This window comes from Calonectris borealis, chromosome 1, assembly GCF_964195595.1.
Source record: "Calonectris borealis chromosome 1, bCalBor7.hap1.2, whole genome shotgun sequence".
Classification (NCBI taxonomy): domain Eukaryota; kingdom Metazoa; phylum Chordata; class Aves; order Procellariiformes; family Procellariidae; genus Calonectris; species Calonectris borealis.
In genome coordinates this window covers 136,969,812-136,981,768 of record NC_134312.1, presented here as the reverse complement: position 1 = coordinate 136,981,768, position 11,957 = coordinate 136,969,812, and positions in this window count along the sequence as shown.

Genomic DNA, 11,957 nt, shown 5'->3' with positions numbered 1-11,957 from the left:
AGATTTTCTTTTATCATGATTCTTCTCCAAACAGTTTTCTGCGGGGGTGGGGAGGGTGGGAAAGTCTGTCTGAACGCCTTATGCTTGCTGAGAGATCATTATGGCATGCCAAGATTTTACAGGGGTGAAAATATTCCAGGAAGTTGTTATTTATCAATTCCCAAGGAAATTAGCTCACAGAATACAAAAATAAGCCTTAAGTAAATGAAAGTAAACAAAGTAATAAATGCCAAGGGGCATGTCATTTTGCTTTTATTTTCTATTTCTGCTACATCAACACAAAAAACATCATCAGTTTGTGTCCTCTGTTCCATATGAACCCAGAACTGTGCAGGTTGCTCTGAAAAACCTCAAATCTGAGCTGTAAACATGGAGCCTAACAGCTCCCACAACTGTTTCTCAAACAGTTGGAAATCATTGCTGCTTTTCATCCTAGTGTTACTGCAGTTCCACAGGAACTTGGTGTTTATCATTTAAAATTGCACTCACAGCTTCATTACGATGCTGAAGCAAGGAGTTTCTTATAGTGTTTTACTCAAAGCTGGGTTCATCAGGGAAGTGTTTCTCTCTTTATCTTAAGGTTCTGACTCAAGTTCATGGAGCAAACTGTTAAGGCGCTTAAAAAGTCCGACACTTCACACTTCTTGTTATTGCCTATCGAGTCAAGGCAACATCTCCACAAAAGAGTCAACAGTACTGGACGCATACCCTCGCTGCAAGTGCAGCTGAGATACTCCATTTCATGGTCTGGTCTGCTTTCATCAGCAGTTTGAACTAATCCACCTGAATGTGAATTGCTGCACTTGCTCTGTGGTCTCCACTGGCTCTGCAGGTGTGCGCTGGGAAAATGGGAACTGTAACACTGGAAAACACCCCAGAAAAAGTTGCTAGAAATCATCCTTCATGTTGGTAGCACAGCTGGAAGATCCAGAGCAGAGGGTTGGGACTCTTTCACCTCGCCCCACAGCATGTTCCAACCTGGCTGTCCTAGCGTCATGGTCTTACGCTGATAGAACTGCCTCCCTGCCTGACACTGTATGTATTTTACAGCCTCCTCTTGCCATGCACTTGGTTAAGTTAGGGGAAAACTCAGTGTAGTTGCCTTTCAAGAAAGTAAATACAGGAAAGTCCTAGAAACTGTGGGTTGTTTTTTAACATGTTCTCATGGCAATCCCCATGTGGGAATTCAGCTGGCCAGAGATGTCCGTTTGGCCTCTTGCTAAGCTGCAAGCTGTGAGATGAGTGAGCAGGGCTGTCTTGTGTGGAGAGCCCCAGCAGGGACAGCAGTCACGGCGCAGGGGACCTGTTCACCCCTTCCTGCAGGGCAGCACCCTCCAGGATGCAGCTGGCCCTGGCAGGAGTTGCACATCCAAACCGAGACGCAGCAGGAGGCAGGACTGGCACCAGCGCCTGAGGTGCTGCTGGATTAGAGGCTGAAATTTGCTGCTGCAGTACAGGAGACTGCCGCAGACAACATCCCACTTTCCTCCTTTTCCCAAGAGATTAAAAAATCATCCGATGCCTGTTCCCTGTGATTCACCTGTTGAAACGCCTTTGTCGATTCTCAGGAGAGAGAAACAAGATCGCTGGAGCAAGGATTGCTCAATGGGGAAAAAATTGCACCCAGGGGAAGTGGAGCTGGAAGAGAGGATGAAACCCTGTCACTGCTCTGTCCTTCCTGCAGAGCTTTGTCCTGTCACATTTTAAAGAGTATAAAAGAGAAATGCCTGCTGTGGGAAAAGGGATGTAAGACAGTTACACTTCTCCATCTTGATCAGCTACCACACATGGGCGGACAGATGCTTCAAAACAATAGTGATAACATCTTGACAATAAGGCTCATATCTCCTAAATATCCCTGAAGTGGGTAATTTATGAAAGTACAGAAACATGGAGCCAAGAAACTTCTCATTTGCTGTACTATAATGAGCTATCTGGGCTATGTGATTAGCTATATGATAGCAGCACTATCCAAAAGGTAGTTTAAAGGTATTCAACATCTTAGAAGAGCAACAGTAGCCGTAGGTTGCCAGATGATACGCAGAACCCAACAACAATTTAAATGAAAAAAATTTGGGAAGAAAATACAGTAACACAAAGCAGTGTTGTGACTACATTTTCAAAGTGTATTGACAAATATCAAACCCTCTCCAAATCACACTGGAGCCTTTTGTTTCAGACATTGTTTTGCTCAGCCTCAAATTTGTCCAAAAGATATTCACAGAAGTTATTTCAGTTCCTCCAGAATGTTTCTTATTTATTTTTTAGGCACTGTCAGTAAACCAGAAGAATTCATTTCTTGCACAGTTTGAGCCATAGGCATCCTGTGAGGTGCCAAGTGAGAGCTATGGGTATTCGGCATCTCATAGCACAAAGTCCTGCAAGTGTCACGTTTTTGGGTGGTTCCTTTTGGAAACTTGAGAGTTTCTCCTTGTGGTCACTGCTGGGAACATGATAAAAGGCAAACAAATGTCTACAAATAAAAAATTACCAAGTCAGCATGGATCCTTTCAAGGCTTTGGGTTGGCCTCAGCTGTAGAGTTGAGTAGAGTTGGAGGAGCTGGGCAGAGCCATTTGTCAGAAGTGAGAGACAGAGAGGAGGCTGTGAGGTACGTGCAAAAGCTCTGGGGAGAAGAAGAATGTCAGAGAAGGAGAAAAAATAACCTCTCTGGGTAGTGGAGCAACTCAGACCACTACAGGTTTGTCATTAAACTCAGAACAAGCTTTTATCCCAAATTGGTCCTGTGAGCTATGGGTTTGCTTAGTTTTGTCTTGAACTCTCCTTCTCCTCTCCTGAGGATGCAAGCTGATCAGTTAGTGAGGAAGTGGTTTCTCTGGCTGAATAAGAGGCCAAAATTTCTAATTGCCTCCATGTCCTGTGTTAACTAACTTGGGCAAAAACATTGATAAAATTCTGGCATGAACATCACTCAAGACGATTGTTCTTCCATGTAATCAAATGCTCTCAAATTACCTGCAGAGCAATGGTGTCTTAGTAAGGGACATATTCTTTACCATAATCACTTCTTGCTTTGTCTCTCACCAGTTTTGACTAGAAAAGTCATTACTGCTTGGAGCATGACACCACAAGAACTTACGCAGCACCATCGTTCAGCACAGGGAGGTTGCACTGTGCCACGCCGCAGGTCAAAGCAAGCCGTGGTGGGTACTGCGGGGGGGCCACGCGGCAGCGTGGCGGCTCCACCTGAGAGAGGAGCCCTGGAGAGTGGGAGGCTAGCCTTGGGCCAATGCTGTCTCTCCAAACATGGTGAGGGTGAGGGAGAAAATATTTTAAATCAGCCAGCAAAATGAATGCATTGTAGAGCTGGGAAGAGATGTGTGCCCCGCACCCTTTAAATGGGTGTCTGTATTCCTTTCCTGTTACGTCCTCCTGAAAGCCAAAGCAGATTTTCTTCTGTGTTCAGCAGATGCAGCCGAGGATTCATAGGGCTGTGTGGGCTCTGTACTTTCATGGGTACATGCACGTATGCACACACCTTTCATTTTCTATGTTAATACTGTATAAAATTTACAATGCAGGGTGCTGCTGAAAACCACCACATATCCTTCAGTGCATACAGCATATTCAGCCATCTTTAAACACTTCTACTCCTGTTACCTTAGTAACAGCCCAAGGGAAATCCCTAAGTAATTAATCAAGCTGCTTAGCAGTTTAAGGTTGTTTATGAGGGAAGCTGTCGTTTGCTTCTTTCTTATTGCTGGCAAAAATTCTATATTTAGAAAAGAAATGGCATGCGGGCTGATTTAGGGAGCCTCCTTTGTCTGTTATATGGGGGAAGGAGAGTGAGTGCCCATGTGTACCTTGTTAAGCCATTTATTTGGCATGTGTGTACGTGCTTAGTAACTGATACTGCAAGTAATAGCTGAAGCATGAACCTCAAAGGATTTAGAGGTGCAGCTGGCAGGCTGGATTCCTTCAAATATTTCAATGTCCTTCCTAAGAGACCATCCTGGTTTCTCCCTCCAGTGCTACATTTAAAAATCACTTCCAGGTTCACTGATGCATAACCGAGTCAGACTGCAAGAAACCACTAGGATCATTTAGTCTGAGTTCCTGTACAACCCATCCTATAGAAATGCATAGTTTTGTTTTCATTTGTTTGTTTTCTGCAGAAGGCAGTATTCTTCCTTTGTATACTAAAGAGCATAACTGAGCCTGCTAGATTGTGGAGACCATAAAGCCTGCCTCACAGAAAGACATACCTGTTGATGCCTTCCTCTAAACACTGAATTCAGAGACAACTGGAGAAAACTCTATGGGATATGGACTGTCCTTTCTCCTTCTAGGATAGCAGCTAACATAATAATATCAACCCTTTTTCATGGTGTGGATCCCTAAGGATTTTCCCTTGAAGGTGTGGTTCTGTGCAGACTGACTGCAAACCAATTTGCTTTCCTGAGTTACCTCCCAAGGTCACGCAGAGGAGCAGTCCATGACCATCACAATAAAAGTGTGACTAGGTCAGGTCACTAACTTTTCAGTACAGCACTTTTCCTTCAAGAGGTACAGATCCAACAACAACAACAAACACCCCAAAGTCTTCATAGGAACTTGTGTCTTGGATCAATTTTCCTTAGCAAGTCTTTGCAGACTCTGCTGGGCAAGAGACAGACCCCACCTGAGGAGATACAGCACCTGGAGTGTAGGTCACTGACCAGGGAAGAGGACGATGGCGAGTCAAGCCCTTGCTCATCCTCAGCAAGCTTGATGCCTTGAGCTTTGCCACTCAATATCCTCTCTCAGTACTCTCAATACAGTGACACCAGCTAAAGGGTCTCTCCCATGTGTCACGACAGCCTTTGAAAGTCTCAGAAATGCTCAGAGGGGGAGATAACAGCAGCAGATGCCTTTCTGTGGCCTGTGCCATGCCAGAATTATGCTGTTTAACCTCATTTTGCTTGCTTTGCATGCTGAACTTTGACAGTACCAGCCCCCACGCTGACCTGCATGCTCTGCTCTTCAAGGCTCAGAGATTTGCATCTGTTTCACCAGCAGACACCATTTTATTTTTGGATTAGTCAGTCCTGGAGTAGTAAAGCATTTTATGCTTGTTAGAGATACGTTCTAACATCAACAAAACTTAAGAAGTTTACTCTAATAAAATATCTGAAAAATGAGACGCAAAAGCTACAAAGCAGGAAAAATATATACCAGTAAAATGGAGCTATCAATTACACTTAAACATTATAGTAGGTTTCTCCTAAGTACTCAGGGTCTCAGCTGACCTGGCAGATGGGCCGGCTGCCCTCTCTCCCCCATCTGTGTAGCATTTTAAGCTCCCCACAGCGCATTCTCAAAACTCTGTCATGGTTTTCCTCTAACAAAAATACAGCTCCTTATACTAAATACAGCTGTGGTGACTCTCAGTTTTCTCCTCCCATTTTCTCAGAGATTCATTTCTGAAATACTAATGGTAAAAGCAAAACACGGCTTATTTTCCTCTCCCCTAGGACTTTCTCTGCCTTTACACAGCAATGCTGTGCCTGAACTAGCACATTTCTTCATTCTAATCAGTCGTCTTGCTGGTTATGACTTTTGCGGCATGGCCACAACCCTGTGGAAACATTATGAGAAGGGTTCATTTTATAAGCAAGTTACTAATCTCTCAGGATAGAATTCACTCCACTTAATTTTATCTGTTTCTAAGTTAGGTAGCTAGTCTCACTCATCAGAGTGAAACAGAGACCTGGATGAACATGAATGATGCACCCTTTCACCCTTTGCCTGTTTCTCTTCTCTGACTAAAAAGGAGACTTCAGTGACTGAGGCATAAGGGGCACCTACATTTCAGGTCCTTCAGGTTAGGTGAGATGAACCTCACCAGTGAACCCAGGGCCTTTAGGAGCTTTCCCTGAGACCACATGTTGCACCAGACATGACTTTTAATTATTCCACACCTACCCCTCAAGGATTTTGTTGACTCTGTTCCACACCAGTGGAATAGGTGTTACAGGTGTTTATATTAAAATATAAAATTAGTATTAATAACGATAGCAATGGGTTTGATGTTTATGTTTCACGGTCCAGCCTAAGGACAGTTTTCTCGCTGTGGTAGTCATTCTTAGAGTAGACTCTTCCTCCATGACTCTAATATAACGGTCAAACATCCATGAGTTTTCAGAAGACCTGCGGTCATTTTGCTGTCGTCTGAAACTCGGGAAATATATATTCTTAATCGGGTTGTGTATTCCCACTGACCTCCCTTATATACAAGGACGTATATACACATTCACAGGACTAATGGTATGGCGATGCAGAAAACTACCTATGATTAGCAATAACTGCTGCCGTCTGCTAAGGGCGGTTCACCTATGCTCAGATCAGGCCGCAAGTTGTCTTGAAAATGAGTCTCCTTTGCCTTTTCCTTTCCTCCTTTTTCTTTTGTTTTGATCTATATCTCACAGAAAGTAAAAGTGCTCGCTTTCGCACTCTGCAAACAAGTACTAATGAGGTCATTAAACTTTGATGACCATCCATTTACGTGGCACACCTTTGGACAAAGCTACCTTTCGGTCTTGGGGGAAGGCAGTTTTTCAGGTCCGAACACCAGACAGATTGTAGCCAGGCAACGCTTTGCTGGGCAGAAGGATCGCTCGATGATGCTGATGAGGAATTCACCTGACGAGACATTAGAAGGGAAATTAAGCATTTTGCAATGAAAGAGAGAGGAAAAAAGAAATTGAAAAAGAATAAAAAGCCAGCACCCAAGATCTCTCTTGCAGGAGTCAGCAAGGCACAAAGCAGAAGTCAGCAGTAAAAGGAGGGAGAAATAGGGCACTGCATAGGGCTTTGCCCTCAATGTGAAAGGAGCCCTGGTCCACTGAGCAAACTGAAACGAGGAAATCCATGTAGGTTTTATCAAGGTATCCACATCTCCTGTGTTAACTACATGAAGAATGATCAGAGCCTTAGCAATTTTTCAGAGTTGCTGTGTCTGTCTGCTTTGGTTAGCACACTGTCTGAGAGGGGTGGCTTGTACACCAGCACTCCAGAAATCACAAGCTCTTGTAAGAGAAACCAAGACGTTGGCAGGCAGGAGGCAGATGCACCCTAATGTCCTATTTCTGTGAAAGGGTCACAGGCAGACAGACAAACAGACAGACAGTGTCCAGCAGTCGGGCAATGCAAGAAACAAGGCTGCATGGGCTGCAGTGGTTAGGGAGCTAAGAAGTTACCTAATTAGGCACTCTGGGTTTTCGTTTAAAGCTCATTGGAAACAAATTATCTTTGTTCTTTTTCCTGTAGGGATCAGAGGATTAGTTCCCATACATAAACTGTGCCTTTGACAAACAAAAGAAAAATCAATACATAACATGACAGGTGTCTCGCCAGGGGAGTATGAAAACACAGTACATCCCAGCAGAGGCTACTTTTGCCATCCTGCTCTCAGAAATGTGATGTAGGCTGTGAGGCTTATAACAGAGGATCAGGAAACCTTTTGATTAAAATAAGAACGTTTGTTTTTTTCAAGGCTGAGTTCAGGGGAAAAGAGACTCTGAGCATCTCAAAATGGCTGCAGCTTTCCTCCAGCCTCCCTCTCACAGACCTCGCCCGTGTGCAGCTCGCCCTGCAGTCGTTCCACTCCTCATCGATTTTCCTTTTCTCTTCCGAGTGTAAATCAATATGTCTGCAACTGGAGGTAAAATCACAGGAGGAATGTGGAGGAGCTGAGTTCCTAAATCCTAATTCAGAAAACCTCTTGAAAATAGCCTTCATTTTAAGCGTGCACTAAAATACATGGCTGTCAGTGATCTCAGCGCGCTGTGCACCCTTATGAAAACTGCAGGATTTTGGGGAGCAGATCCAGAATTAATGTCCTGAGGAAGGATCAGCACCGGTGCCGCTCAGGCAGCACCGCTGAACGTGCCTGTGCCTGGCATGAGACGCTGCACACGTACCACAGCTGCGATTCACTGGGACAGGCTCCGGGTTAAAGATTTTTCCCCTAACTAAAGACAGCATCCAAACGGGAGTCTTGGGCAAGTCAGGCTCTTTGCCGTCCCTTGTAAATCACACGCAGGATCTTGTGAAGCCACTGAAAAAGCATCTGTGTGAGAGAAACATTCAGTATATCCTCTCTGATAAAGGCTTTCCATCTCTGTTAACCGAGTGGAGTTCAGAGCTGGTCTTCTAAGTGGTGGAGGAGAAGTGTAGCATCCCAACCCCAAAAAGCTAGCTTCACTAGTCTATCTGCAACCAGTAATCAATTGTAGCAAAATAACAGGCCTATTCAAATAACATCCACCCCTACATCCCCATTTAAGACACAGAGTTAAATAACAATCCAATCTTCTTTTTCATCTTACAGCATCCTCACCTACACACTCGGAAAACCAGACTGGCTGGAGTTCTGGGTGCATCTCCATCTGTACACTGCCCTGAGACATCCTCCCAGGGACACAGTCTGCCTGTGCAATGCATTCACATCCACATACTTGCTACGTGTGCACTGGGGCATGATGAACTTGTGGAAAGAGGTGCTACAATAAGGTATCTTAAGGGAGAAAACTGTCTATTTCCATTCTGACTCATCTGTTGAAAAACATATTCAGAAAAACACAGAGGTCTGATTTGTGGACAGCCAAGTGTGAAGTGTTCAGAAATCATTTTAGCAGCCTTAGAGCATGACAGAGAGCAGAGCCCGGCAAGTGGATTGCAGTGGTCAGCACATGCGATTGCATCCGGGAATTGTGTGTGTGTGTGTGTGTGTGACCCCCCAGCTGATGAAGAACCGCTAGACAGCAAGGCAGAAAGGCCACGTCAGAGGAAGAAGCTAGAGGAAAGGGAAGAACTGTTATTGTGAGATGCAAAAAAAAAAAAAATCAAAGGAGGCCCCGAGAGCTGCCTTAATAGTAGTTGAAGACAACGGTAGTGAGCAAAAGAAAAAAGGATGTGAAGAAGCAGGATATCCAGGTGAGACTCAAGTTTCTGAAATCAGTCACCACTCTTGTATTCAATGTTTTCCATATTCCTCAAAGAAAATCACACGTTTAACTAGAGTACTCATCAAATCTACAACTACATCTACATTTGTTTACTTGCACATTCACGTTTTTATGACTCCAGATGTTTTCGTCTAACAGATCCATACTTGGGAGTCATCGCTGAAGCTGCCAGTACCGATTCCCAGCCCATACCCTCGCCTGCCCCACCAGCACCTGGGCCAGCAGCAGCCTGTTCTGCCCTCACACAAACAGGTGTCGGAAACTGCTCCCTCTTTCCCCAGCACTATTTTCCCTTAGGCGACGTCAGCCACGAGACCAAGCACCAGCTTCTAGTATTGCTGCTACGCAGATGAGGAAAGGGCTGGCCTCCAGGCACCAAGGGCCACCTGTGACCGCAGCACATGCCACCTAACCATCGCCCGCCTCTTCCTAGCCACCTCCTAGTTAGGAAGCAATTCAGACACTTAAACATTAGCAGCCAGTGACACTGTAGATGCTATTTTTGGTCTGAGACATTCAAATGGCAAACACAATAAGGAATCTACAGAAGATCTGGGCTCTTTTGGAGCCAGAGAAGATAGGTTACGGCACCTAAAATAGCACTATATACCCCCATTAGGCCCTTTCTTACTGTCATCAAACTTCCATTGCCCCTCTCTCAGAAGGAGGAATGAGTTTGTTGCAAATTTATCTGACAGGATCTTGTGTGCCTTCTGCAGCAACAGCCTAGATTTAGCAAACATGACAGAGAATTTCTGTGCTGTATTCACTGAAAATGCTGATTAAAGAAAAAACAAAGGAGTGACAGAGAACCCCCTGGGGAAAATCAAAGTTTTTCAGCAGCTTGTATGTTGTTTATCCTGATATTAACTGCAATGTCTTTAATACTGCCCACATTCTAAGTCTGCGGAGTGCCACTGATTTTCTCCTTGATGAGATACAATCACATCTAAATTGTCTGGTGGAAAGATGTGAGTTTGTGCAGCTGGGCTTGAGAGCACGTGCAGACACGAGAGGCAGTTTGATACCATGGAATAAGATGGATGCATCTTCTAAGTGGTCAAAAGTAAAATTGCTCATCACGGTTTTACTTAAATTGCTAGCTCTAAACTCAGGAGGTAATAATCCCATTGAGATGCATGAGATTGTTCACTTCTCAAAGCTGCAGCTTCATGCCTCCTGCAAATTCGGTAAGACATTACTATATTGGTTTTGCTCAATTCCCATGTAATCCTCAGGGAGCGAAGTGGAGCACAGTTCCATGGCAAGGGGAGAGTCACCAGAAGCTCCTCCATGTGAAACAAGAACTTAATAGATGTCTCCCATTGTCTATCCTGGCTGTCACAAGATGTACCATGCCGTGCCTGCAGAGGCCCCAGGGTCGTTCTCCACCTCCATGAGTAAAATCTGTCCTTGAGCTGCAGCAGGCACAGACTTGCACAGCATCGCATTGAGGCATAGCGAGCGTTTCCCTGGGGGCAGGGCCTTTCAGCTGCCCACCTCCACGATGGGTTGAGGCTCGAGGAAAAGCCTTTCTAGCCATTTTCTGAAGCTGGAGGACTTTTTGACACAGCCAGGTTTCCTGGTTCTGAGCCCTCACAAGGGCATTTCCTGTGTTCCCATAGGCAGCCGAGGAATGAAATCTCATCAAACAGCAACAACATGCATATTAACACCATGCCAAATCCTTGAAAGGACCTGCTGGGTGTAGATCCTGTAGTAGCGCTGCTGCCTGGCTTCACCAACACTCTCCACCAGTTGGTAACACAGCCGCAGCTAAATCGGAGGTCACTGCTGTGGTCCTCCGGATGGGTTTCTTGTGACTCTTTGTTGTTGCTGCTGCTGTTGGCAATTCATTTCCTCCCGTTAAGGTGACCACAAGACAAAAATGTACTGTACCTGTTAATTCACTGCCACTACAAGGGCGAACACCCTTGTTCTTCCTCCATGCCCACACGTCCCAGTTACGGTCCATCTGTGTGACTGCTCCTCTTCTGCCACAGCCCTAGTATCTGCTCTTCCCACTATAGCATTTCTTGCTTTTTCCTGCAAAGAAAAACATGTCTTCCTGACATGTTCAGGAAGATAACTTTCTTGTGTCTGCCACTTCCCCAGCTTTTACTCTCCCCACAAAGTAAATACGCTTCGCACTCCCCCAGAAGGGCACAATAGCTGTGAAGAAACGAGTTCTTTTTCCTTAGATTTAGCAGTCAGATACTATAAGTACTCGCGTCTGTTTTTCCCCCAGTGAGAAAACAACTACAAAGTGGCTAAAGCTGCCGTGCTGGCTGGCTGCAGCTCATGCCTTACCTGCATCTCCATTTCTAGTTGGACAGGTTTTTCTCAATGAGGTTACCAGAAATAAAAAAATCTGCAGAAAGAAGAGGAAGTGCTCATGGTTTGAAGTTGGGGGTTTTTTAGTCTCTTTATTTGTGCCGGTTTACCTGCTTTCGGTGACAGGCTGGGGACGTGTACAGTCACAGCTATGGAGAGGGCGGTACGTGGCATCACTGCCGTGCTCCTGGCATGTAAGCAGAAGCGGTGGCTGAGCAGGGTGGAGGCTGCAGAAGGAGCTACAGCTGCCTTCTCCCCCGCCATGTACCTGCCCCTGCAAGTGGAAATGCAGGCATACAACAGGGCAGGTTTTAAGACTTCGTCAGGGAAACCCTAAAGTAAACAGGAAAGTTGCGCTTGAGTCTCACCTTCGCTTCAGTCCTGCCAAATAACCTTGGTTGTGTTCATCCTCTTTCTCTCCTCACCCGTCTCGTCTGTTTGGTGTGCAAGCTTTGCAGAGAAGAGCTGTGCTACAGCCTGTGTCACCACTGTGGTGCAAATCATTAATACTTGCAGAAGCAAGAAATCTCCAGGGGTTTCCATGTCTTTGCTGGTGCCCCTGACCTCTGTAAGATGCGAAGGAGGTGCAGGTTCTTGCCAGGGCATTTGGGAGCGCAGAGATGCTGAAAGATCACATTCTCTGCTGCTTTCTGAAA